We start from the raw sequence: 26775 nt of genomic DNA on the forward strand, positions 1-26775 counted from the left end.
ATTTATATTCTATTCTATTCTATAAGTGTGCTGTGTTCAAATCAATGATATGTGCAAGTCGGTATTGTGTACAAGCCAGTAATGTGTGCAAATCAGTAGCATGGGCAGCTACTGGTCCGGGCCTTGAGGCTACAGTAGTACCATTTGCCAGACGGTAACAGCTGAAACAGTTTGTGGTTGGAGTGGCTGGGGTCCTTAATAATCCTGCAAACTTTGCTGACCATTGTATATATCCTGGATGGAGGCACAGATGTTATGTTCGCACGACCCTCTGTAGGGCTTTGTGGTTGAGGGCAGAGCAGTTTCCAAACCAGGCAGTGATGCATCTGGTCGGGATGCTCTCTGCCTCTGTAGAATCTGGGGCCCCATGCTACATGTCTTCAGCCGGCTGAGGTGAAAGGTGTTGTGTTTTCTTCACCACCTGACTGGTGAGCAGCACACAGGTGAGGGGATGTGAACACTGAGGAACTTGAAGCAGCTGACTCTCTCCACAGCAGACCAGATGATGGGGTCTAGCCTTTCCCCCTCTCTCCCGTAGTCTACGACCAGCTCCTTGGTCTTGTCAATGTTGAGGGAGAGGTTGTTCATCTTGCAACACTGTGCCAGGTATAGTCAGTCTCTTCCCTGTAGGCTGTTTCGTCTTTGTTAGTGATTAGGCCTATCACTGTTGTGTCATCGGCAAAGCAAATCACCATGTTGGAGCTGTGTGTGTCTACACAGTCGTGGGTGTACAGGGAGTAGAGGAGGGGGCTCAGGCCCTGGGGGGCTCCTGTGTTGAGGGTCAGAGGGGCTGAGGTGTTGGGTCCCATCCTCACCACCTGACGACGGTCTGACAGGAAGTCTAGAATCTAGCTGCACAGGCTGGGGTTGATTCCTAGGTTCCTGAGTTTGGTGTTAAGTCTGGTGGGACTATGGTGTTGAATGCTGAGCTGTAGCCAATGAACAGCATTCTCACATAATAATGATTTCCCTCCAGGTGGTTGAGTGTTGAGGCTATTGCATCATCGGTGGATCTGTTTTGCCGGTAGGTAAATTGGTGGCGGTCTTTGGTGTAGTCCGCTACAGGTCTTTGGTGTAGTCCACTACAGGTCTTTAGTGTAGTCCACTACAGGTCTCTGGTGTAGTCCACTGCAGGTCTTTGGTGTAGTCCACTACAGGTCTTTAGTGTAGTCCACTACATGTCTTTGGTGTAGTCCACTACAGGTCTTTAGTGTAGTCCACTGCAGGTCTTTAGTGTAGTCCACTACAGGTCTTTAGTGTAGTCCACTACAGGTCTTTGGTGTAGTCCACTACAGGTCTTTAGTGTAGTCCACGACAGGTCTTTGGTGTAGTCCACTACAGGTATCTGGTGTAGTCCACTACAGGTATTTGGTGTAGTCCACTACAGGTCTCTGGTGTAGTCCACTACAGGTATTTGGTGTAGTCCACTACAGGTCTTTAATGTAGTCCACTACAGATCTTTGGTGTAGTCCACTACAGGTCTTTGGTGTAGTCCACGACAGGTCTTTAATGTAGTCCACCACAGGTCTTTGGTGTAGTCCACTACAGGTCTCTGGTGTAGTCCACTACATGTCTTTAGTGTAGTCCACTACAGGTATTTAGTGTAGTCCACTACAGGTCTTTAGTGTAGTCCACTACAGGTCTTTGGTGTAGTCCACTACAGGTCTCTGGTGTAGTCCACTACAGGTCTTTAGTGTAGTCCACTACAGGTCTTTGCTGTAGTCCACTACAGGTCTTTAGTGTAGTCCACTACAGGTCTTTGGTGTAGTCCACTACAGGTATTTGCTGTAGTCCACTACAGGTCTTTAGTGTAGTCCACTACAGGTCTTTGGCGTAGTCCACTACAGGTCTTTAGTGTAGTCCACTACAGGTCTTTAATGTAGTCCGCTACAGGTCTTTGGTGTAGTCCACTACAGGTGTTTAGTGTAGTCCACTACAGGTCTTTGGTGTAGTCCACTGCAGGTCTTTGGTGTAGTCCACTACAGGTCTTTGGTGTAGTCCACTACAGGTCTTTGGTGTAGTCCACTACAGGTCTTTGGTGTAGTCCACTACAGATCTTTGGTGTAGTCCACTACAGGTCTTTAGTGTAGTCCACTACATGTCTTTGGTGTAGTCCACTACAGGTATTTAGTGTAGTCCACTACAGGTATTTGGTGTAGTCCACTACAGGTCTCTGGTGTAGTCCACTACAGGTCTTTAGTGTAGTCCACTACAAGTCTTTGCTGTAGTCCACTACAGGTCTTTAGTGTAGTCCACTACAGCTCTTTGGTGTAGTCCACTACAGGTATTTGCTGTAGTCCACTACAGGTCTTTAGTGTAGTCCACTACAGGTCTTTGGTGTAGTCCACTACAGGTATTTAGTGTAGTCCACTACAGGTCTTTAGTGTAGTCCACTACAGGGCTTTGGTGTAGTCCACTACAGGTCTTTGGTGTAGTCCACTACAGGTCTTTGGTGTAGTCCACTACAGGTCCTTGGTGTAGTCCACTACAGGGCTTTGGTGTAGTCCACTACAGGTCTTTGGTGTAGTCCACTACAGGTCTTTGGTGTAGTCCACTACAGGTATTTAGTGTAGTCCACTACAGGTCCTTGGTGTAGTCCACTACAGGTCTTTAGTGTAGTCCACTACAGGTATTTAATGTAGTCCACTACAGGTATTTAGTGTAGTCCACTGCAGGTCTTTGGTGTAGTCCACTACACGTCTTTAGTGTAGTCCACTACAGGTCTTTAGTGTAGTCCACTGCAGGTCTTTGGTGTAGTCCACTACAGGTCTTTAGTGTAGTCCACTGCAGGTCTTTAGTGTAGTCCACTACAGGTATTTGCTGTAGTCCACTACATGTCTTTAGTGTAGTCCACTACAGGTCTTTAGTGTAGTCCACTACAGGTATTTGGTGTAGTCCACTACAGGTCTTTAGTGTAGTCCACTACAGGTATTTAATGTAGTCCACTACAGGTCTTTGGTGTAGTCCACTACAGGTCTTTGGTGTAGTCCACTACAGGTCTTTAGTCCACTACAGGTCTTTGGTGTAGTCCACTACAGGTATTTGGTGTAGTCCACTACAGGTCTTTGGTGTAGTCCACTACAGATCTTTGGTGTAGTCCACTACAGGTATTTAGTGTAGTCCACTACAGGTCTTTGCTGTAGTCCACTACAGGTCTTTAGTGTAGTCCACTACATGTCTTGTAGTGGACAGTCAACGCGGTTTCATTGCTGGGTTAAGTACTTCTATTCTATTCACATAATACGCTTACTTCATATATCTACTCCATTCACATATATGCCTACCACTTGTATCTATTGCTATGTCTGCCTACTACAATCTCATGAGCTGTCTAACGCCTGTCCCGTCTCCCTGTCTTCCTATGACTTGCTGTCCTGGAGTGTTGACCGGAGTGTTGGACGTCCCGTGACGAAGGCCGGGAGATTGCGACCCCCTCTGCGTACCCCCCTGTCTTCGGAGGTCTCGTAGTGGTGACCGGAGTGCCGGATGTCCCGCGATGATGTCGGGGAGTTCGCGACCCTCTCTGCGCCTTCCCCCTGTCTCCGGCTGTCCCTGAGCAACGACCGGAGTGTTTAATGTCCCGTGACTAAGACGGGGAGGACGTGACCCTCTTGCGCCGCCCCTGTGCCTCAAATAGATCCGCTATCAACTCTATCTTTAATCTTTCAAAATGTTCAGTTGCTATCGCTATTAGCTCTATCTTTAATTTTTCAAAATGTACAGTTGCTATTGCATGCACTCATCTGTGTTTCACCACACACATGAGTGCATGCTTACCAACTGTCCGTCTGCAACACTACTATCACCGACATCTAAGAAGGGAGATCCCCCCTTGAACGGCCCTTCTAAGGTTTCTCTCCTCCACATTGCCTGTGGAGCTTTTTTTTCCCTATTGTTAGGTTTTAGTGAGTTTTTCCTTACCTTCGCGTGGGGTATGTCTGGGAGTGCTTGCATTCTTTCATTTATTTGCATTCATCTAAAAAATTTTTGGACCCTATGGTGTTCTTGTTCTGTTCTTGACTTATTGTTATGTTGTCTTCTTGACTTGTTTAAAGAAGACCTGTACGGCCCATGGGGACATTAACGTGTGTTGTCGGGCCCTATAAATAAATTTGATTTGATTTGATTTGATTTGGTGTAGTCCATTACATGTCTTTGGTGTAGTCCACTACAGGTATTTAGTGTAGTCCACTACATGTCTTTAATGTAGTCCACTACATGTATTTGGTGTAGTCCACTACATGTCTTTGGTGTAGTCCACTGCAGGTCTTTAGTGTAGTCCACTACATGTATTTGGTGTAGTCCACTACATTTCTTTGGTGTAGTCAACTACAGGTCTCTGGTGTAGTCCACTACAGGTCTTTAGTGTAGTCCACTACAGGTCTTTAGTGTAGCCCACTACAGGTCTTTAGTGTAGTCCACTACAGGTCTTTAGTGTAGTCCACTACAGGTCTTTGGTGTAGTCCACTATAGGTCTTTGGTGTAGTCCACTACAGGTCCTTGGTGTAGTCCACTACAGGGCTTTGGTGTAGTCCACTACAGGTCTTTGGTGTAGTCCACTACAGGTCTTTGGTGTAGTCCACTACAGGTATTTAGTGTAGTCCACTACAGGTCCTTGGTGTAGTCCACTACAGGTATTTAGTGTAGTCCACTACAGGTATTTAATGTAGTCCAATACAGGTATTTAGTGTAGTCCACTGCAGGTCTTTGGTGTAGTCCACTACACGTCTTTAGTGTAGTCCACTACAGGTCTTTAGTGTAGTCCACTGCAGGTCTTTGGTGTAGTCCACTACAGGTCTTTAGTGTAGTCCACTGCAGGTCTTTAGTGTAGTCCACTACAGGTATTTTCTGTAGTCCACTACATGTCTTTAGTGTAGTCCACTACAGGTCTTTAGTGTAGTCCACTACAGGTATTTGGTGTAGTCCACTACAGGTCTTTAGTGTAGTCCACTACAGGTATTTAATGTAGTCCACTACAGGTCTTTGGTGTAGTCCACTACAGGTCTTTGGTGTAGTCCACTACAGGTCTTTAGTCCACTACAGGTCTTTGGTGTAGTCCACTACAGGTATTTGGTGTAGTCCACTACAGGTCTTTGGTGTAGTCCACTACAGATCTTTGGTGTAGTCCACTACAGGTATTTAGTGTAGTCCACTACAGGTCTTTGCTGTAGTCCACTACAGGTCTTTAGTGTAGTCCACTACATGTCTTTGGTGTAGTCCATTACATGTCTTTGGTGTAGTCCACTACAGGTCTTTGGTGTAGTCCACTACAGGTATTTAGTGTAGTCCATTACAGGTATTTAATGTAGTCCAATACAGGTATTTAGTGTAGTCCACTGCAGGTCTTTGGTGTAGTCCACTACACGTCTTTAGTGTAGTCCACTACAGGTCTTTAGTGTAGTCCACTACAGGTATTTTCTGTAGTCCACTACATGTCTTTAGTGTAGTCCACTACAGGTCTTTAGTGTAGTCCACTACAGGTCTTTGGTGTAGTCCACTACAGGTCTTTAGTGTAGTCCACTACAGGTCTTTAATGTAGTCCACTACAGGTCTTTGGTGTAGTCCACTACAGGTCTTTGGTGTAGTCCACTACATGTCTTTGGTGTAGTCCACTACAGGTCTTTGGTGTAGTCCACTACAGGTATTTGGTGTAGTCCACTACAGGTCTTTGGTGTAGTCCACTACAGATCTTTGGTGTAGTCCACTACAGGTCTTTAGTGTAGTCCACTACAGGTCTTTGCTGTAGTCCACTACAGGTATTTAGTGTAGTCCACTACATGTCTTTGGTGTAGTCCATTACATGTCTTTGGTGTAGTCCACTACAGGTATTTAGTGTAGTCCACTACATGTCTTTAATGTAGTCCACTACATGTATTTGGTGTAGTCCACTACATGTCTTTGGTGTAGTCCACTGCAGGTCTTTAGTGTAGTCCACTACATGTCTTTGGTGTAGTCCACTACATGTCTTTGGTGTAGTCAACTACAGGTCTTTGGTGTAGTCCACTACAGGTCTTTGGTGTAGTCCACTACAGGTCTTTGGTGTAGTCCACTACAGATCTTTGGTGTAGTCCACTACAGGTCTTTAGTGTAGTCCACTACAGGTATTTGCTGTAGTCCACTACAGGTCTTTAGTGTAGTCCACTACATGTCTTTGGTGTAGTCCATTACATGTCTTTGGTGTAGTCCACTACAGGTATTTAGTGTAGTCCACTACATGTCTTTAATGTAGTCCACTACATGTATTTGGTGTAATCCACTACAGGTCTTTAGTGTAGTCCACTACATGTCTTTGGTGTAGTCCACTACATGTCTTTGCTGTAGTCCACTACATGTCTTTGGTGTAGTCCACTGCAGGTCTTTAGTGTAGTCCACTACAGATATTTAGTGTAGTCCACTACAGGTCTTTAGTGTAGTCCACTACATGTCTTTGGTGTAGTCCACTACATGTATTTGGTGTAGTCCACTACATTTCTTTGGTGTAGTACACTGCAGGTCTTTAGTGTAGTCCACTACAGGTATTTAGTGTAGTCCACTACAGGTCTTTGGTGTAGTCCACTACATGTCTTTAGTGTAGTCCACTACATGTCTTTGGTGTAGTCCACTACATGTCTTTGGTGTAGTCCACTACAGGTCTCTGGTGTAGTCCACTACAGGTCTTTAGTGTAGTCCACTACAGGTCTTTAGTGTAGCCCACTACAGGTCTTTGGTGTAGTCCACTACAGGTCTTTGTTGTAGTCCACTACAGGTCTTTGGTGTAGTTCACTACAGGTCTTTAGTGTAGTCCACTACAGGTCTTTAGTGTAGTCCACTACATGTCTTTAGTGTAGTCCACTACAGGTCTCTGGTATAGTCCACTACAGGCCTTTAGTGTAGTCCACTACAGGTCTTTGGTGTAGTCCACTACAGATCTTTGGTGTAGTCCACTACAGGTCTTTAGTGTAGTCCACTACAGGTCTTTAGGGTAGTCCACTACAGGTCTTTGGTGTAGTCCACTACAGGTCTTTGGTGTAGTCCACTACAGGTCTTTGATGTAGTCCACTACAGGTATTTAGTGTAGTCCACTACAGGTCTTTAATGTAGTCCACTACAGGTCTTTGCTGTAGTCCACTACAGGTATCTGGTGTAGTCCACTACAGGTCTCTGGTGTAGTCCACTACAGGTCTTTAGTGTAGTCCACTACAGGTCTTTAGTGTAGTCCACTACAGGTCTTTGGTGTAGTCCACTACAGGTCTCTGGTGTAGTCCACTACAGGTCTTTAGTGTAGTCCACTACAGGTCTCTGGTGTAGTCCACTACAGGTCTTTAGTGTAGTCCACTACAGGTATTTGGTGTAGTCCACTACAGGTCTTTAGTGTAGTCCACTACAGGTATTTAGTGTAGTCCACTACAGGTCTTTGCTGTAGTCCACTACAGGTCTCTGGTGTAGTCCACTACAGGTCTTTGCTGTATTCCACTACAGGTCTTTGGTGTAGTCCACTACAGGTATTTAGTGTAGTCCACTACAGGTATTTGGTGTAGTCCACTACAGGTCTTTAGTGTAGTCCAGTACAGGTATTTGGTGTAGTCCACTACAGGTCTTTGGTGTAGTCCACTACAGGTCTTTGGTGTAGTCCACTACAGGTCTTTGGTGTAGTCCACTACAGGTCTTTAGTGTAGTCCACTACAGGTCTTTGGTGTAGTCCACTACAGGTCTTTGGTGTAGTCCACTACAGGTATTTGGTGTAGTCCACTACAGGTCTTTGGTGTAGTCCACTACATTTCTTTAGTGTAGTCCACTACAGGTCTTTAGTGTAGTCCACTACAGGTATTTGGTGTAGTCCACTACAGGTATTTGGTGTAGTCCACTACAGGTCTTTAGTGTAGTCCACTACAGGTCTTTAGTGTAGTCCACTACAGTTCTCTGGTGTAGTCCAGTACAGGTATTTGGTGTAGTCCACTACAGGTCTTTAGTGTAGTCCACTACAGGTCTTTGGTGTAGTCCAGTACAGGTATTTGGTGTAGTCCACTACAGGTATTTAGTGTAGACCACTACAGGTCTTTAGTGTAGTCCACCACAGGTCTCTGGTGTAGTCCACTACATGTCTTTAGTGTAGTCCACTACAGGTCTCTGGTGTAGTCCACTACAGGTATTTGGTGTAGTCCACTACAGGTCTTTGGTGTAGTCCACTACAGGTCTTTGGTGTAGTCCACTACATGTCTTTGGTGTAGTCCACTACAGGTCTTTAGTGTAGTCCACTACAGGTCTTTGGTGTAGTCCACTACAGGTCTTTAGTGTAGTCCACTACAGGTCTTTGGTGTAGTCCACTACAGGTCTTTGGTGTAGTCCACTACATGTATTTGGTGTAATCCACTGCAGGTCTTTGGTGTAGTCCACTACAGGTCTTTAGTGTAGTCCACTACAGGTATTTAGTGTAGTCCACTACAGGTATTTGGTGTAGTCCACTACAGGTATTTAGTGTAGTCCACTACAGGTCTTTGGTGTAGTCCACTACAGGTCTTCAGTGTAGTCCACTACAGGTATTTAGTGTAGTCCACTACAGGTCTTTGGTGTAGTCCACTACAGGTATTTGGTGTAGTCCACTACAGGTCTTTAGTGTAGTCCACTACATGTCTTTGGTGTAGTCCACTACATGTCTTTGGTGTAGTCCACTACAGGTATTTGGTGTAGTCCACTACAGTTATTTGGTGTAGTCCACTACAGGTCTTTAATGTAGTCCACTACAGGTCTCTGGTGTAGTCCACTACAGGTCTTTGGTGTAGTCCACTACAGGTATTTGGTGTAGTCCACTACATGTCTTTGGTGTAGTCCACTACAGGTCTCTGGTGTAGTCCACTACAGGTATTTAGTGTAGTCCACTACAGGCCTTTGGTGTAGTCCACCTCAGGTATTTGGTGTAGTCCACTACAGGTATTTAGTGTAGTCCACTACAGGTATTTGGTGTAGTCCACTACATGTCTTTGGTGTAGTCCACTACAGGTCTTTGGTGTAGTCCACTACAGTTTTTAGTGTAGTCCACTACATGTCTTTAGTGTAGTCCACTACAGGTCTCTGGTGTAGTCCACTACAGGTCTTTGGTGTAGTCCACTATATGTCTTTGGTGTAGTCCACTACAGGTATTTGGTGTAGTCCACTACAGGTCTTTGGTGTAGTCCACTACATGTCTTTGGTGTAGTCCACTACAGGTATTTGGTGTAGTCCACTACAGGTTTTTAGTGTAGTCCACTACATGTCTTTAGTGTAGTCCACTACAGGTCTCTGGTGTAGTCCACTACAGGTCTTTGGTGTAGTCCACTATATGTCTTTGGTGTAGTCCACTACAGGTATTTGGTGTAGTCCACTACAGGTATTTAGTGTAGACCACTACAGGTCTTTAGTGTAGTCCACCACAGGTCTCTGGTGTAGTCCACTACATGTCTTTAGTGTAGTCCACTACAGGTCTCTGGTGTAGTCCACTACAGGTATTTGGTGTAGTCCACTACAGGTCTTTGGTGTAGTCCACTACAGGTCTTTGGTGTAGTCCACTACATGTCTTTGGTGTAGTCCACTACAGGTCTTTAGTGTAGTCCACTACAGGTCTTTGGTGTAGTCCACTACAGGTCTTTAGTGTAGTCCACTACAGGTCTTTGGTGTAGTCCACTACAGGTATTTGGTGTAGTCCACTACATGTATTTGGTGTAGTCCACTACAGGTCTTTGGTGTAGTCCACTACAGGTCTTTGGTGTAGTCCACTACAGGTCTCTGGTGTAGTCCACTACAGGTCTTTGGTGTAGTCCACTACAGGTATTTGGTGTAGTCCACTACATGTCTTTGGTGTAATCCACTGCAGGTCTTTGGTGTAGTCCACTACAGGTCTTTAGTGTAGTCTACTACAGGTATTTAGTGTAGTCCACTACAGGTATTTGGTGTAGTCCACTACAGGTATTTAGTGTAGTCCACTACAGGTCTTTGGTGTAGTCCACTACAGGTCTTTAGTGTAGTCCACTACAGGTATTTAGTGTAGTCCACTACAGGTCTTTGGTGTAGTCCATTACAGGTATTTGGTGTAGTCCACTACAGGTCTTTAGTGTAGTCCACTACATGTCTTTGGTGTAGTCCACTACATGTCTTTGGTGTAGTCCACTACAGGTATTTGGTGTAGTCCACTACAGGTATTTGGTGTAGTCCACTACAGGTCTTTAATGTAGTCCACTACAGGTCTCTGGTGTAGTCCACTACAGGTCTTTGGTGTAGTCCACTACAGGTATTTGGTGTAGTCCACTACATGTCTTTGGTGTAGTCCACTACAGGTCTCTGGTGTAGTACACTACAGGTCTTTAGTGTAGTCCACTACAGGTCTTTGGTGTAGTCCACTACAGGTATTTGGTGTAGTCCACTACAGGTCTTTAGTGTAGTCCACTACAGGTCTTTGGTGTAGTCCACTACATGTCTTTGGTGTAGTCCACTACAGGTCTTTGGTGTAGTCCACTACAGGTTTTTAGTGTAGTCCACTACATGTCTTTAGTGTAGTCCACTACAGGTCTCTGGTGTAGTCCACTACAGGTATTTGGTGTAGTCCACTATATGTCTTTGGTGTAGTCCACTACAGGTCTTTGGTGTAGTCCACTACAGGTCTTTGGTGTAGTCCACTACAGGTCTTTGGTGTAGTCCACTACAGGTCTTTAGTGTAGTCCACTACAGGTCTTTGGTGTAGTCCACTACAAGTCTTTGGTGTAATCCACTACAGGTCTTTGGTGTAGTCCACTACAGGTCTTTGGTGTAGTCAAGTCAAGTCAAGTCAAGAGTTTTATTTGTCACGGCATACAAGTATACAATGAAATGCGGGGGGTCTTGCCCGCAACGATTGTGCATAATACAATAAGAATAATATAATAAGAATCCAATAGAACGACATTGTGCAATGATACAAGTAATCAAAGTAGGGCATATCAGTATATGTACATGAGTTTTTACAGAGCATGGTAGGACATGCTAGGTCCTGTGATAGTGCAATACACTGTTAGCTACGGATGAGGCACTGGGTCTTTATGTACACTGCTATACAATGCTATATTATACAATCTCAAGTTATACTATTCTTAAAGTGACCTTTCCTTTTGTAAAGTGACCATAAGTGTGAGCGTGTGCAGCATGAGTGTGTGTGCTCATGTTAACTCTTTCAGTGCCACTCACGAGATTTCTTGTGTTTTTTTATAGGTGGTTGCTAGCCACTCACGAGATTTCTCGGATTTTTTTTTTTTTTTTTTTTTTTTGCGCTCTGAAAAATTATTGCATCACCCGAGCCTACCCGAGTATAGCCGAGGGGCGCCGACGATCACTGTGGAAAAAAGCGCCCCCTGTCGTCTCCCAGATGATATAAGTGATTTTGGAATGGACTCAATGAAAATGAATGGGGAAAGAAATCCGGTACTCCACATTTTCCAGTTCACTGATCCAGCCGGGGTTACTAGAGTTCATTCTGGAGCCTCAGATCCCCGCGGATCATGGAGTTCTACTGTATCGCGTTGGATCCATACACGTATCGATTTTTTCGAATGGTGATCAGGAATTGGAATATACCAGTTGGATACCATCTGATGTCAGGTAAGGACTCTATGTTATCAGTGGTAGGATAATCAGAGTAAGTTTGATGAAGTTATAAGCTGTTTTGTGAAATGTCTTCTTTCGGTTTCACTGTAAAAGTCCGAGAGGAAATCAACGAGGCGATTATCCGCGCGCGGCCGTAATGTGCGTGCGTGCACGTATAATATTGATCATCTAGCGTTTATTTGAAAACGATTCATAAAAAGGCGGACGAATATCAACGTTGTGGAATATTCCACTAAAAGACGATTTTCATAGAATGCTCCAGAATGAGCTGTTTTTTATATCAAAACGGGGGCTTTTCTAACTGCTCTGAAACGGCAACGACGCGATAAAAAAAACAATCTGCCTTCACAGCACTGACTGGAAAATAGTCTTTGATAATGCGATGGGCAGATTAGACACATAGCCATAATTTAAAACATAGATTAGGCGATATTAACGTTAACATTGGCGCCGATGGTGGCATTCAAGCGGTAAAACGGAAAACCAGGCGTGGCACTGAAAGAGTTAAAGTGGCTGCTAGTGTGTGAGCGTGTACAGTGTGTGTGTTGTGTGTGTGCTCATGTGTGCTTGTGTGTGGAGAGTTCAGTGTTCAAGGCTCTGATGGCCTGGGGAAAGAAGCTGAGCCAAAGTATCTCTGTCCTAGTTGCTGGTGTTCGCAGGCGTTTGCCTGACCACAGCAGCTTGAACAGGCTGTTGTTGGGGTGGTGAGGGTCTTTCATTATTCTGCAGGCTCTGGATTTGCATAGTCCACTACATATTCATTTCATAACATGCTTCTCAAAGCATCCGCTCACTATGGGAGTGAGGGTAACAGGGTGCCCATTAGTCAGGCGTGTTACCGTGTTCTTTTTTGGCACTGGCACAATGATGGATGAGTTAAAGCAGGAGGGGACTGTACGCTCTGAGAGGGAGAGGTTGAATATATCTGTGAACACACCAGCCAGCAGCTCCACACACGCTCTGGGATGCCGTCCAGGCCGCGTCAATATTAATCCCAGCCGAAGAGTGCAAGAGCGCTTCCGCATTCTTCGCCGCGCATGCGCATGAGGTCCCTGCTTAGTTCAGACGCCCCATTCAACACGGTTAATCACAGATATAATATAATAATAATATATATACGCGATGGACGCAGCAGGCGATGTTTGCCTCTTCTTGCTGTCATTACATCCATGTATGTGATTGATTGATTGATTGAAAAGTGTATTAACAGATTGCAGAATGGGTACAGTACAGTACAGCTCAATGTGCATCTTCTGTGTTTGTTTCCTTATTTGATCAATCGCAGAGAGTGCTGGGCACTCAGTTACCGGGGCGCGCGCGGTCTCCTCACCCGGGGAAATAACACAAACAATTATGCTGAAGCAGCTACGAGGACCACATAACCCAGCAGCGATGCGGTTATGTGGTCCTCGTAGCTGCTTCAGCATAATTGTTTGGTCAATCAAAGTCGACTATCCAAATCCTTAGTCGGGGACAGCCCTAGTGGGCACTGATGTCAACAACAACACTACTGAAGCTAGCACGGCACTCTGTGAGAATTAGTTTTTTACCCTCAAGAACGTCTTTACAGAATATCGCCTTAGTATGCTTCATCGACGCAAGGCCAATTTAATTCAGTTGGCATTTGAGAAGGACTTAACAAAAAAGTTCAGGAATGAGTGGAGGGGCAGTGTTTTAAGAAGGTTTCACTCTGTCCCCAAACGCCGCTTGCCGCTCTACTAATGATGGTGAGTAGCCTGTGGAGGAATTTTGTTTGCTTTTTTATGCACCTTATTTTTGTTAGTTCAGTTCAGTTTGTCAGTGAATTCAGAAGTGTTGAATAAATGGAGACTTTTCAAAGATATAGAATAGAATAGAAATGTATTATCCTGAGGGAAATTTGACACTGCAAATCACTCAACATTAAACATTTAGACAGAACAAGTCACGAATAAGAATAACAAAACAAATGGCCTAAGAATAGAATAAAATGAAATAGAATAAAAATAGAATAAAAGATACAGTAAATAAATACAGTAAAAATATACTGAAGTCTACAGTAGGTGTAATATTGCACAGTGCTATTTAAAAAGTAAGAGTCCAGGAAGATGGTAACTGTCACTCTGTGCTCAGTGATGCAGTGAGGCACAGTGATGCATTGTATAGTCTGATGGCTGTCGGAATGAAGGACTTCCTGTGCCGTTCAGTGGTGCATTTAGGTAGTTTGAGCCTATAACATGCTCCTCCTGTCAGCCAAGTCTGTGTATAGTGGGTGGGAGGGGTTTTCCCTGATGGCCTGGAGCTTAGCAAGGTTCCTCCTCTCCGCCACCCTCGCTAGAGTCCAGCTCCACCCCAACCACGCTACTGGCCTTCCTGACCATCTTATCCAGCCTGTTTGTGTCCCCTGCTCTCAGTCCGCTGCCCCAGCAGGTCTGTTATATATATCCGTTCAGTCTGTTTTTGTATACGTGAATGTTCTTAAGATAGAGATAAATTAGATATTTCAATTGCCTCTCTGCTGTTTAGTTCAGCACCGTGGGCAGCGCCAAGCAAGCCACAGCACCGTTGTCCCAGCTGAAACGTATAAAAGGGAACCTGTGTTGAAAAACCATTGTGCCCCCCCGAGAAAATGTTATGCCCCCCCACTAATTTGTTTGTGCAGCCTGGTCTGTCTGTCAGTACACAGACACACACACATATTACTTAGTTCTCTCTCTCTCTCTCTCTCTCTCTCTCTCTCTCTCTCTCTCTCTCTCTCTCTCTCTCTCTCTCTCTCTCTCTCTCTCTCTCTCTCTCTCTCTCTCTCTCTCTCTCTCTCTGTTTGTTGACACTGGATGAAAAGATAATGAACGGTGAGTTCTCTCTGTCCCCCTTTCCCCCCCCCCCCCCCCCCTCCCCCCCCCCTCGCTCTCTCTCTCTCTCAGTTTGTTGACACAGGATGAAAAGATAATGAACGTGAGTTCTCTCTCTCCCTTTCTCTTTCTCCCCCCCCCTTTCTCTCCATCTCTCTCTATGTCTCTCTTTAAAGCAACAGCACAGTCTGTTGACACAGGATGAAAAGATGAACAGTGAGCTCCCCCCCATCTGTCAGACCCCCCTCCTCCCTCATTACTGTAAATGGTATATTTGATTTAGTCGATTCAACTAAAATTGGTTGAGACAACTTGAGATTGTTTACAGTGCACGCCCCAGGTATCTGCTGTCAAAAAAGGAAGCATTCTTACTCAATTGGTCAGGTTAATTAATCAGCATCACACCTGAGCTCATCCTTAACCGATTCGCGGCCAACCACGTATATGTAGTAAACTCGGTTTTGCTTTTATTCCATTTTAATATCCTACTCAATGTCACAGAGCTGTATTTTGGCTTCTACTGTAGCTGCATATCGGGACTCCAAAAGTGCAGTATCGGCCAGATCCTGGTATTGGCGCTGTCTCGAGAATGCAGTTTCCCCTGTTGCAGACCGGGTGTAACTTTTTTATCGCTCCGGGTTAGCTTTTCTGTTAGCCTGAAGCGAGGGCTTCACCCGATCGCCTGGAATACTTTTTGCGACACCGAATTCAGTATGCAGTAAAGGAATATAGCATCAGCCAATGGACATATCGATCTACCAGATGGCGATCAAATAACTGGGAAATTCTTTTTGGAATCCAACCGGCCATCGTATGATGTTGCAATAACGAATGCCGTTATTGGTAATCAATTATCAGAAACGACTTCCCCACTGACGTTTCTGGTCACGCCAATCGTTAACCGGCAAGTTCTTTCGCCGGTTAAGCTTAGGCACTCTTTCGAAGTTGGTTAAGGTTAGAGTTTGTCTTAGAACAAGGCGATAGAACGCCAGCCCTGATTCCAAACTCTAACCTTAACCAACTTCGAAAGAGTCGCCTAAGCTTAACCAGTGATAAACTAGGCATTAGGTAGTTTGCTGCTGTTCGAGGCGGAAATGGGTGCGTCACGCAATTGTGCGCACATGTCACATGACCAGAAACGTCAGTGGCCAATCAGATCGCACCAGAAACGTCACTGGCCAATCAGATTCGCAAAACGCGAACGCGGAAGCATAAATCCGTTTGGATAAGAATAGACGCATCCGGGTCAGTCGGCACCATTGTAACGGTTGTGACGACATCACCTCAAACTTCAATGTCCCGAGGGAGATTCGAACCCCGGTCTCCCACACCGCGGGCAGCAACACAGACCGCTATACCAAGAGGTGAATTCACTTCTTTGTACCGTGTCTATGCGTCTTTTGAGGATGAGAGTGAGTTTAACCCATAGCACCGCTACTCACCCCAGCCCTTCTTGACTGCGCTTCACGATACCATCCGTTACACATGTACCCAGAACAAAGAGCATGTTGTCAGGTCAGAGCAGATGTACAAATGTACGTATGCAAATTAGATAAGTCTTAATAATGACCCACTTAATTACGCACTGAGCATGTGCACATTAATCAAGTATGTCAAGTAATGTATGAGGAGAGCTCATTAGGCTATATGAATTTCAACAGGGCTGAGCGATAAACCCAAGATCTGTCGGCACATTATTCATCTCAGTATGTTAGGTAAATGTATATTTTTTTGGTATTGTTATAGTTTGTGTTTCTAGTGTTTTGTTTTTATGTTTTGTATAGATATTTTAACTGGTTTTCTAATTGGTCTGTTGTCAATTGGGGGGCGGGGGCATTTCCCCTGTGGTGGCCATTTTATATGGGGATTTAATTGTATGAATAAAGAACATTGTTCAAAGAGTTGTAGGGCGGCTAGGTGGTGTAGTGGGCAAGGCGCTCGCCACCAATGCAGGAGACGCTGGGTTCGAGCCCAGCTCTCCGCATTGCTATCAGCTTGGCTGGTCGTTCATACTAACACAATTGTCAGTGTTAGGGGTGGGAAAGCTGATGGGTGGGGATCGGACGTTGTGGACAGCGACTCCTACAGGTCGGTTGGTGCGCCTGCGCAGCAGAATCAGGAAGCGACGGGGACGGCGTGCCCTCCAAACGCAGACCCCCGCCGCTGAGAGATCGTGCTGTGCAGGTGAAAAGATGCGACGGCTGCTTCCTCGAGTACCGGAGGGGACCGTGATGTAAGGCTTCGTCCACATTGCAGCCGGCTTGTGGGAGGCATGGCCTAACAGCGTTCGAGACAGGGGAGGGTAGAATTGGACGATACGAAATTGGGATGGGATAAAAAAAAATAGAAAATGGGAGAAAAAAGTTGATAAAAAAAAAAAATTGCTGCATTTTTCTCCATTGCTAGTGTTTTTCCAGTTCATGCACCTTGGTTGAAGTAGAAGTTGCAACAGACCTTTTGTTTCTCAGGTACATGTATTCCTACAGTACAGAGGCTGTTACATTTTAAGGCCTTTTAAATCCACTGAATGTACGACAACCGATCACATGTTGACAGACAAACAAGTCAACAGACAAACATTTGCAAACATGTTGACGGACAAACATTACAAACATGTTGATGGACAAACATTACAAACATGTCAACAAACATTACACACATATTGACAGACATTACAAACATATTGACATATTTTACAAACATGTTGACAAACATTACAAACATGTTGATAAACATTACAAAAATGTTGACAGACTTTACAGACATGTTGACACACAAACATTACAAACATAGATGGACAAACATTACAAATATGTTGACAAACATTACAAACATGTTGACAAACATTACAAACATGTTGACAAACATTACAAACCTGTTGACAAACATTACAAATATGTTCACAGACAAATGTTAGAAACATGTTGACAGACATTACAGACATATTGACATTACAGACAATAACTGCAACATCGCAATACCGTACTAATCAGTAGCGCACGGTTGGTCACAATATCATCATAATTTCCATTTCTAATTATTCTAATTAACAAACTTTATTTTCCAACCAGAGGGAAATTGCTTTGTTGTCAACATCACTACACGACAATGAGTGGCCTAGATGAGAAAGAACAAAGGTAGATAACGAGTATAAAAAAAAAATACACAGTATGATAGCAAGCAGATGGTATAGGCTTATTGTCACCGTAGAAACCTGAGGAGATGGAAAGGAATGCTGGTTATTATGCCTTGCGTGTGTGTGTGTGCGTGTGTGTGCGTGTGTGTGTGTGTGTGTGTGTGTGTGTGTGTGTGTGTGTGTGTGCATGTGTGTGCGTGCAAGTGAGCGTGAGAGACAGAGAGAGACAGAGAGAGAGAGAGAGAGAGAAAGAGAGAGAGAGAGTTTGGAAGAACAGCAAGCGCATCTGTTGAACAACATGTTACTTCAGACACCCAACGGAGCGGCTGTCCTTGGGATAGGCGTGCAACTCCCAAGACATGGTGCAGACGTGACCCTTTGACCCCGGAAAAACAGTGTTGTGTCTGTGCCACGCAGCACGCTGATGGACATCTGTTTTCTTCTTAGATGTAAAGCTATGAGTTGCCAAACATGAAAAAAAACTATATGAATGAATGAATGAACTCAACCTGCTTTACAGCGCGTAAATTGCCTCCTTCATCAAAGACCTGATTGGGAATGTTGGCCAGGGATGTCGGCAAACCCCCTATTCTATGATTGATTGAATTGATTGATTGAAAACTTTATTAACAGATTGCAGAATGGGTACAGTACAGTACAGCTCAATACATACAATTGTTAAGGGGATGCAGACCAGAGAAAGACTTTCGTCTTGTTTACATCAGGGTCCCCCATTTTCAATTCATATAGAACGACTACGCCGTAACAAATCATAAAAAAAATATACCGTTAACTGGAATATGTTGTGCCTTTACACATATGTTGGATTATGTAATTGGTTTGTCATGACAAACAAATAAAAAAATCGCGATTTACCCGCTGGCTACAACAACACACAGTGACTGCATGTAGTCACTGTGTGTTGATGTTGTAGCCACCTCCTCAGAGGCAGGCGTACTAAGCTCCCCCTTAAGCTCCAGGAGAGAGGGGAGAGGCTGAAAACCCGCAGTTCTTGCCCGACTGATGGGAGCCGAATCCCCGGATCCGATTTGTCTGATGAATACCCCCAAAACATGGAGGTCCCGAATGCATGGAAGTATTGATTGCGCCGTAACAAATCATTAAAAAAAGATACCGTTAACTGGAATATGTTGTGCCTTTACACATATGTTGGATTATGTAATTGGTTTGTCATAACAAACAAATAAAATATCGCATCGCCGGCTGTCTCTGGCTTGTTCCAGCGGACACCAGAGCTCAGCCCGCGGCGAGAATGTGCTGCCGCGAGCGGCATCGCTGAGCTCTGGCTCTGACTACATGCAGTCACTGAGTGTTGTTGTAGCCAGCGGGTAAATCGCGATTTTTTTATTTGTTTGTCATAACAAACCAATTACATAATCCAACATATGTGTAAAGGCACAACATATTCCAGTTAACGGTATATTTTTTTAATGATTTGTTACGGCGTAGTCGTTCTATATGAATTGAAAATGGGGGACCCTGATGTAAACAAGACAAACGTCTTTCTCAGGTCTGCATCCCCTTAACAATTGTGTGTATTGAGCCATACTGTATTGTACCCATTCTGCAATCTGTTAAATAAAGTTTTCATTCATTCATTCATTCATTCATTCATTCATTCATTCATTCATTCATTCATTAATTCATTCATTCATTCATTCATTCATTCATTCATTCATTCATTCATTCATTCATTCATTCATTCATTCAGTCAATACTTCCATGCGTATAAATTGAGGAAGGGGGGCGGGTCACGTGGCGGTCGCGGCCAATCAGAGGAACCCAGAAACCGAATTCCGTTGCGGAAGGTATACACGCGGTTGGGTAGGAGGGGTGGGTGGGGGACACTGTACAACTGTACAAGCAAAACTGTACATTGGAAAATTGACAAGACCATACTTGGTAATTTACTGTACATTGGAGGGGGTTGTGTTAGGACATTTACAGGGGCCAGTTTCGAATTGCAGTCTCCCGTAGGTGTTTTTTGAGAGTGTTTTTGAAAGTGGGTAGTGATTCACATTCCTTTACAGCTTTGGGTAGGGCGTTCCACATTGATGTGGCATAATTGCAAAACGTGTTTAGTCCCTTGTTTGAGCCGAATCTGGGTTTAACATGATTTGTGGAGCTCCCTCTGGTGTTGTGATCGTGGTATTCACTGACCTATGGGAAGTATTTTGACATGTACATGGGTACCTTGGTCGTGTAGTGTATCTTGTAGACCAGGCCCATTGCAAGTTGCTGTACTCTGTCGTCTACTCTAAGCCATCCTAGGTTGTTAAAGTGGGCAGGGGTGAGGTGGGTTCTAGGAGTAAGGTCAAGCAGTAGTCTGACCAGTTTGTTTTGGGATGTTTTTAATTTAGTTTTTAGCGCCTTTGAGGTGCTTTGGTACCATGAGGTGCAAGCATAGTCGTAGTACCCTTGAATGAGTGCTCCTGCCAGAGTCTTCAGGGTATTCTTGTTTACCAGTGAGGAGATCCGATACAAGAATCGAGTTTGTTGGTTGACTTTTTTTATTACATTGGATGCCATTTTGTCACAGGAAAGATTTGCCTCTAGGATGGAACCCAGGTAGGTAATATCTTCTTTCCTTGTGACAATATTGTCACCCACTGTAACTGAGAAGCCGTCGGTCTTGCTGAGTTTGTTATTTGAACCGAAGAGAATGGACTCTGTTTTGCCCATGTGTAATGATAGTTTGTTATCAGCGAGCCATATGCAGATTCTGCCTAGTTCTGAGCTGAGGGCTTTTTCAACCTGTAACTTGTTCTTGTCAGAGACCAGCAGGGCTGAGTCGTCCGCAAACAGGAACAAGTTGCAGTCACAAGCTGACGACATGTCATTTGCATAAATTAGGAACAGTAGCGGACCTAGTATGCTTCCCTGTGGAACACCACAGCTTACTGTGAGGGGGGGGGGGGGGGGGGTAGGTGCCCTGGGTTCTTTAACGGCTGAATTCAGTCAGGACCTCGGTTGAATCTGAAGGACGCAAATCATATGAGATAAGAGAGAGATACGTTGGCGTGGTGGTCATGAGCAAGGGTTTAGAGGAGAGCGTAGCGAGCGAGAGGTTCAAGCGGTCACGAGCCAGGGTTTGGAGGAGGATAGGGTTGCACACGAGAGATGTTGAGTGACCACGAGCCAGGGTTTAGAGGAGGATAGGGTTGCACACGAGAGATGTTGAGTGACCACAAAGCTAGGGTTTAGAGGACGTTAAGGTTGCACACGAGAGATGTTGAGTGGCCATGAGCCAGGGTTTGGCGATGCTCTGCAAGGCAAGGATTGCGTGTGAGAGGTCTGCCACAAGGTAATCAAATGAGAAAGAGAGAGCTATAATGAGATATAAACTTGAAAAAGGGCCTATAAAGCGCAACTAATTGCAAACCATGAAGCGTTAAAGTCCTCTTTGTCAGGAGACCTTGGACAATGTCATAGCCAAATACTGTTGGGTGCAAAAGGAATGGCTGACATTAGGAGTGCTGACTGGGGATGAATCATCAGTTCCCAAAAGTCTGAGAACAAGAATCCTTTTTCTCCAACCATTTTATCACAGACTAGTTACAGTACAGCTTCTTCATAAGTGTGATAACATGCATTTATGCATTTCACATCCACCGTGGGTGGAAGGGGGGGGGGGGGGGGGGCGGTACCCAGGTTGACAAATACACACTCCTTTCCTCTCAAATGGGTCTTTGCTACTGTAGGGTACAGGTTGGGAAGAGCCCCATTCACCACAGTCACATAAGACAAATGAAAACTATTAAAAGCCAGTTTGGAAGTCCAGACTAATACGGAGCATTAAAGCGAATAGAAAGCAGGGTTCAGAGGGTGTCGAATAGAAAGGAGGGTTCAGAGGGTGTCGATAAGGGAGGCGGTGCAGGAGCAGACGGATGAATGAGTAAAACAAAACAGACTTCTCCTCCGTCTTTGTTTTAGAGAGCTCTCTTTCATTAATCTCACAGCTTTTAATTCGATTTTATTGAGAGGGATGAAAAGGCTAAACCTCCATGAAACATAATAAATATACAGAGGAAAGTGCATGAGTTAAAGAAACAGACAGATAGGTTTGATGGACAAACAGAGTGAGACAGAGAGAGAAACAGACAGACAGACAGACAGGGATGGAGAGTTTGCTCGCAGATGCTGAAAATGTTGCGCAATTCAGAATTAGCTAACAAAATGAGATATTCCCAATTTCTAGTGCTTTGAAATGTTCTCTATCTGTTTCCTTATTTGCTAAATGTAATAAGACTTGTAAAAAATTGTTAATTATTGTTAACTTGTCCGGCTGTATAATTTCCCTTGCTGTCTAAAGAACTACAGTTGAGTCGTAGGGGAGGGGCTGAGTACTTTCACTCTCGAGTTTCGGGGACAGACGTGCAGACAATGGATCCAGTAAACTACTTTGTTGGCAGTGTGAAAAAATGCAGAGAAAGCTTAATATGTTTAGAAACGTGTATATCTCTGTGGCATAAAGACAGCGCACATCAGGCGGAAAAGTGACCATACCTCTGCGTCGGAAGCTCTGACGACTCGTTCTTGGTTTTAAATTGTTCAGGAGACTAATGTACACAAACGCCTCATTATGATCCTGTCTCTAAAAACAACGACAGCCCGAGCTGTGAGTGAGCCATAGTATTGTCTCTATAGCTATAATATAGATAGAATATACGATGGGTCTGCAAACATCATCAAAATGGTCTGAGACGCTGGCGCCAGGGAGTAGCCTACAGATGGGAAAACAGTGTGGCCGTCAATGAGTTTTAACTATGGACAATCATGCGATTAATCACGATTAAATATTTTAATAAATTATTGCCCTAATATATATTTACTGTATATAAAACAATGTGGAGAATTGAATCAGATTAGGATATACGAACACATTCTCACTGTATTCAAGCTTTATTAGCGGATTATTGACCTTGAGAATCTAACTGGAGAGATTACTTGTAGTAAGGATCTGTCAAGAGAGTCAATGCATGTGTTTTTTTCTAAACTAATTCACCACAATTCTAAATCATATTCAAAACCTCAAAACACTGTTTTGTTTTGTTTTGTTGTGAAATTATTAAATAAGATAGTGAGAACACATATCCTACCCCTGTGTTGTGTGTGTTGTTCAAAATCTGGGTCAGGGCCCCAGGGTGGGGCACAGTAAGATTTAAAACAGGTCTCCAAATGATTCAGAGGAAATTGGCCTCTACTGGAAAATAGGTTGAATAAAAACTATATATAATAAAAGAAATGTGGGTGTGAAGGTGTCATTATTATACTATCACAATTATAGTGACCAAAATGATCACGGTTATCAGTATTATTGTTAAATATGTTAAATATTGTTCAAATGTGCAGAAAGATCTACAGTATGATCAAGCACGAAATAAGTCCACACTTAGTATGTTTTCATTGCTAAACAAACCCATGTCGCACGCTGCACCTGCACGTCTGGGAGACTGTTGGAAACGTCTTTGGTTGATGCTGGACAGTGTGGACAGTGTTTACCATGACAGGGAATTTTACCACAGTTATCATTACAAACAGTAACTGTTTAATCTGTAGATACCAACCAATCTATTTATGAACCTTTATTTTCAAACTAACCAACTATTACCTACAGACTTCCATCCTACACCTTCACACCCAGTGTTTCTATTCAACCTAATTTTCAGTGCAGGAAGTGGGGAAATGCTTTGGACATTGGGTCTCATTCACCAACGGACTTAAGACAAAAGATTAGAAAATGTTTTGTCCTGGCGGCCGGGTGGCGCATTGGGCAAGGCGCTCACCACCAACGCAGGATATACTGGTATCGAGCCCAGCTCTCTGCGTTGCTTCCGGCTTGGCCGGCCGTCGTACTAACACAATTGGCAGTATTAGAGGGTGGGAAAGCCGGTGGGTGGGTCCTGGTCATTGTAAACAGCGACTCCTACAGTTCGGTCGGGGCGCCTGCTCAGCGAGGAAAGGATCTAAGGGGGGTAGTGTGATCCTTCCACACGTTACACCCTCTCAGTGAGAGTCCACGCTGCCAGGTGAAAAGAAGCAGTTGATTGGCTACACATGTGTCGGAGGAAGCATGTGATAGCCTCCACTCTCCCAGACCGACCGTAGGGGGTAGGTGCGCAGCGTCCAGGAAGGGGATTGGGAATTGGTATAACGACTAACATTGGGATGGGAGAAAAACGGAGGAAAAAGGAGGGGGGGGGGGGAATAATAATAATGTTTTGTCCTAGCGCCACTTAAGACATTTTCGGGACGATTTTGGGATTCACCAACGGTCCCTTCTCCTGGATTCTGTCTTAACTAAGAGCAGAATTTAGGAGTACTGAAGAGCAGTCGTAAGTCGGACAAACTGGTGTGCAGCGTGTTCTTAAGGGCTTTATTTGGGAGGAATCATGGTGATTGCTCTACCTCTGTATTTTTGAGCTACTTTTTATGTCATTAAAGAGCATTGCTCACTTTTCAATACTCAACACCTGCCTTCGTCTATCCTCTGCTGGTCTGCACCTGGGTTCCTCTCTATCCACCACTTATCATGCCCCACCGTAACAGAATGACGTGACCACACCACAACCCAGCAGATAGGAGGATAGACGGAGTTGCCAACCCAGCGGCGCCGATGACTCTGGGTGCCACGAGGATGGGTGCCATCCCCGCTGCCGCTCCTGTTCCAGTCCCTTGGGAGGGAAGTCGCCTGGTCCGCAGGGGAACTTCCGGGAAGGGACGCGGATCCCTCCGCCACAGCCCCAGGGGGAGACGGGGTTCCCGAGACTACAGGTCCCCTTCACCGGCCTGGTCAGGGTCTCCTACTCCCGAGAAGGTTCCTGGAAACGATCCCTCGCTCTGGAACTACCTTCGGTCCCACATCACCGGGGTGTCGTCTGCCCGGAGAACGACGCCGGATCCCACTGCCGGAAGGACCCCAGTCGGGGGTCCTACACCAGGTCCTATGACGGGTCTCGCCGCCGAGGAGCCTCCGGAACGCGGTCCTACACCGGGCCCTGCCGCCGTGGAGCCTCCAGTGCAGAGGAGATCCCAGTCCCAGGTCCTACCCCTGGGTTATCTTCTCCACCCCCCCCCCCCTGCTCCAATCTCCCTCGCTCCTTTCATCGACCCCCTCCCCCCGGCTTAATTCCCACTGGTCCTTTTCCTCGACCCCCCTTCCCCCAGCCCCTCTTCGCCGGTGCTGCATCCCACCCTCCATTTATCATGCCCCACCGTAACTGTGCCGCCCATTGGTACACGACGAGGACTCCGAGTTCTTTAATTACAGATGGCTGTTTATTGATGCAAATCACGTTCATCACCACCGTAGAACTACAATTGCAGGAAATAATAACAGTCAATACTCATACAATTCAGTCAATAGAATTACAAAAAACTAAACGAAAAATGTGAATAAACTTTACGAACCACTTTGGCCTGCTTGCAGCTCAATGGGAGGGGTTTATCTTCAAAACTCTAGTACTTTAGTCTCTTAGCTTTGACAAATAAAGTGCATAAATCTGCTGCACTGTCTTCTCCGACAAGTCTGGACACGTTCTGCCAGATCTGCTCAAAACTACGGCAAGTCAGAGCGTGAGACAGGACGTGATACGTCACAAGAGATAAAATGAAATATAAAAATAAACATGCGCCCTCTATAGGCGACAGCTGCATTTACAGTAACAGTGGGCGCTAACGTTACATTTGAATTATGTGTTTGTTCCTAATGTGTGCTCAGTATATTGCGGTATGTGATGATGACATGAGGGTAATAATTATTTGTATTTTCAGGCTGTATAGGCGCCGATACAGCCTGAAAATACAAATAATTATTACCCTCATGTTATCATCAATATAGGTACTGAGCACACATTAGGAACAAACACATAATTCAAATGTAACGTTAGCGTGCCCATCACATCAAGTACGTCTACACAAAATATAAGAGTTGTAGGTCCGAAATGATGGAATAGATTTACCAACAAAAAAGGTGTTTAGCCTGCTCATACCTTAAAAGCATGGGGCAGCACAAATAACTTGGCTCTGGTAATGTATAACGTGTATGCTTCCTTTCAAACAGACGGCAACAAACGTGAAGTGAAGTCTCACTCGCGTGATACTTCTTCTACATACATTTTTCAAAGCATCTATACTCTTACTACACATTAAACAACATTATTTAATGATGAAAAAATCAAGTACAAACAATGTTGATAATGAGTTATAAATAATGTAGAACTAATTGTTAAATGTTATACAAATATAGCTATAAATTATTTAATAATACTTTATTAATGTATATAAATGGTTTGTTCATGACTAGTTAATTATCTACAAATACCTTATAAAGGTCTTATAACTGAGTGTTATTATAAAGTGTTACAGAAAAAAATTACATATTTATACAAATTGTTATTCAATATAGAAACATGTTTAAAACACATCTGGAAGGGATCTTTAAGATGATTTCTTCCCAACTAGGTCAGAATACAAACACCTTCTCCAGCGTATCTTTTGTATTGTTTTGTATTGTCTGAGGACTTGCACCATGCTTAAAGGGATAGTTCAAATTGTTTTACATGAAGTGAAATACTTGCCAGTAGAGTAAATGAGGCATACTGATGAGGCAGTAATGTCTGTGTTCTGGCCGTGTTCTGAGCTAAAAGGGCTCTTCTCCCAACCCCCACCCATTCCAAATGCTGAACCAAAAGCCTCATCGTTCTCTCCCATTACAGATGCCAAAGCGTTGATTGATTGATTGATTGATTGATTGATTGAAAACTTTATTAACAGATTGCAGAATGGGTACAGTACAGTACAGCTCAATACACACAATTGTTAAGGGGATGTTCTGTTGACACTGGTAATGTCGAACCATCCCACTACATGCCAGCTGGACCCGATACCCTCCCCACTCCTCCAGACCATAGAACCAGACATCATCCTTTTCCTACCTGCAACCATCAACTCCTCTCTCAACTCCGGGGTGGTTCCCATCTCCATAAAACAAGCTAGAGTCACACCGCTCATCAAAAAAACAACCCTGAACCCCACTGTCATAGATAACTATCACCCTGTCTCTCTTCTTTCCTTGCTGTATCCAACCAGCTCACTGATTATCTATTACAGAATTACCTCCTAGAACCTAATCAATCAGGCTTCAGGACTGGTCACTCTACAGAGACGGCCCTCATAGCAGTCAAAGAGGCACTTCACTCA

Source organism: Notolepis coatsorum, assembly GCF_963971535.1.
Source record: "Notolepis coatsorum genome assembly, chromosome: 15".
Lineage (NCBI taxonomy): Eukaryota > Metazoa > Chordata > Actinopteri > Aulopiformes > Paralepididae > Notolepis > Notolepis coatsorum.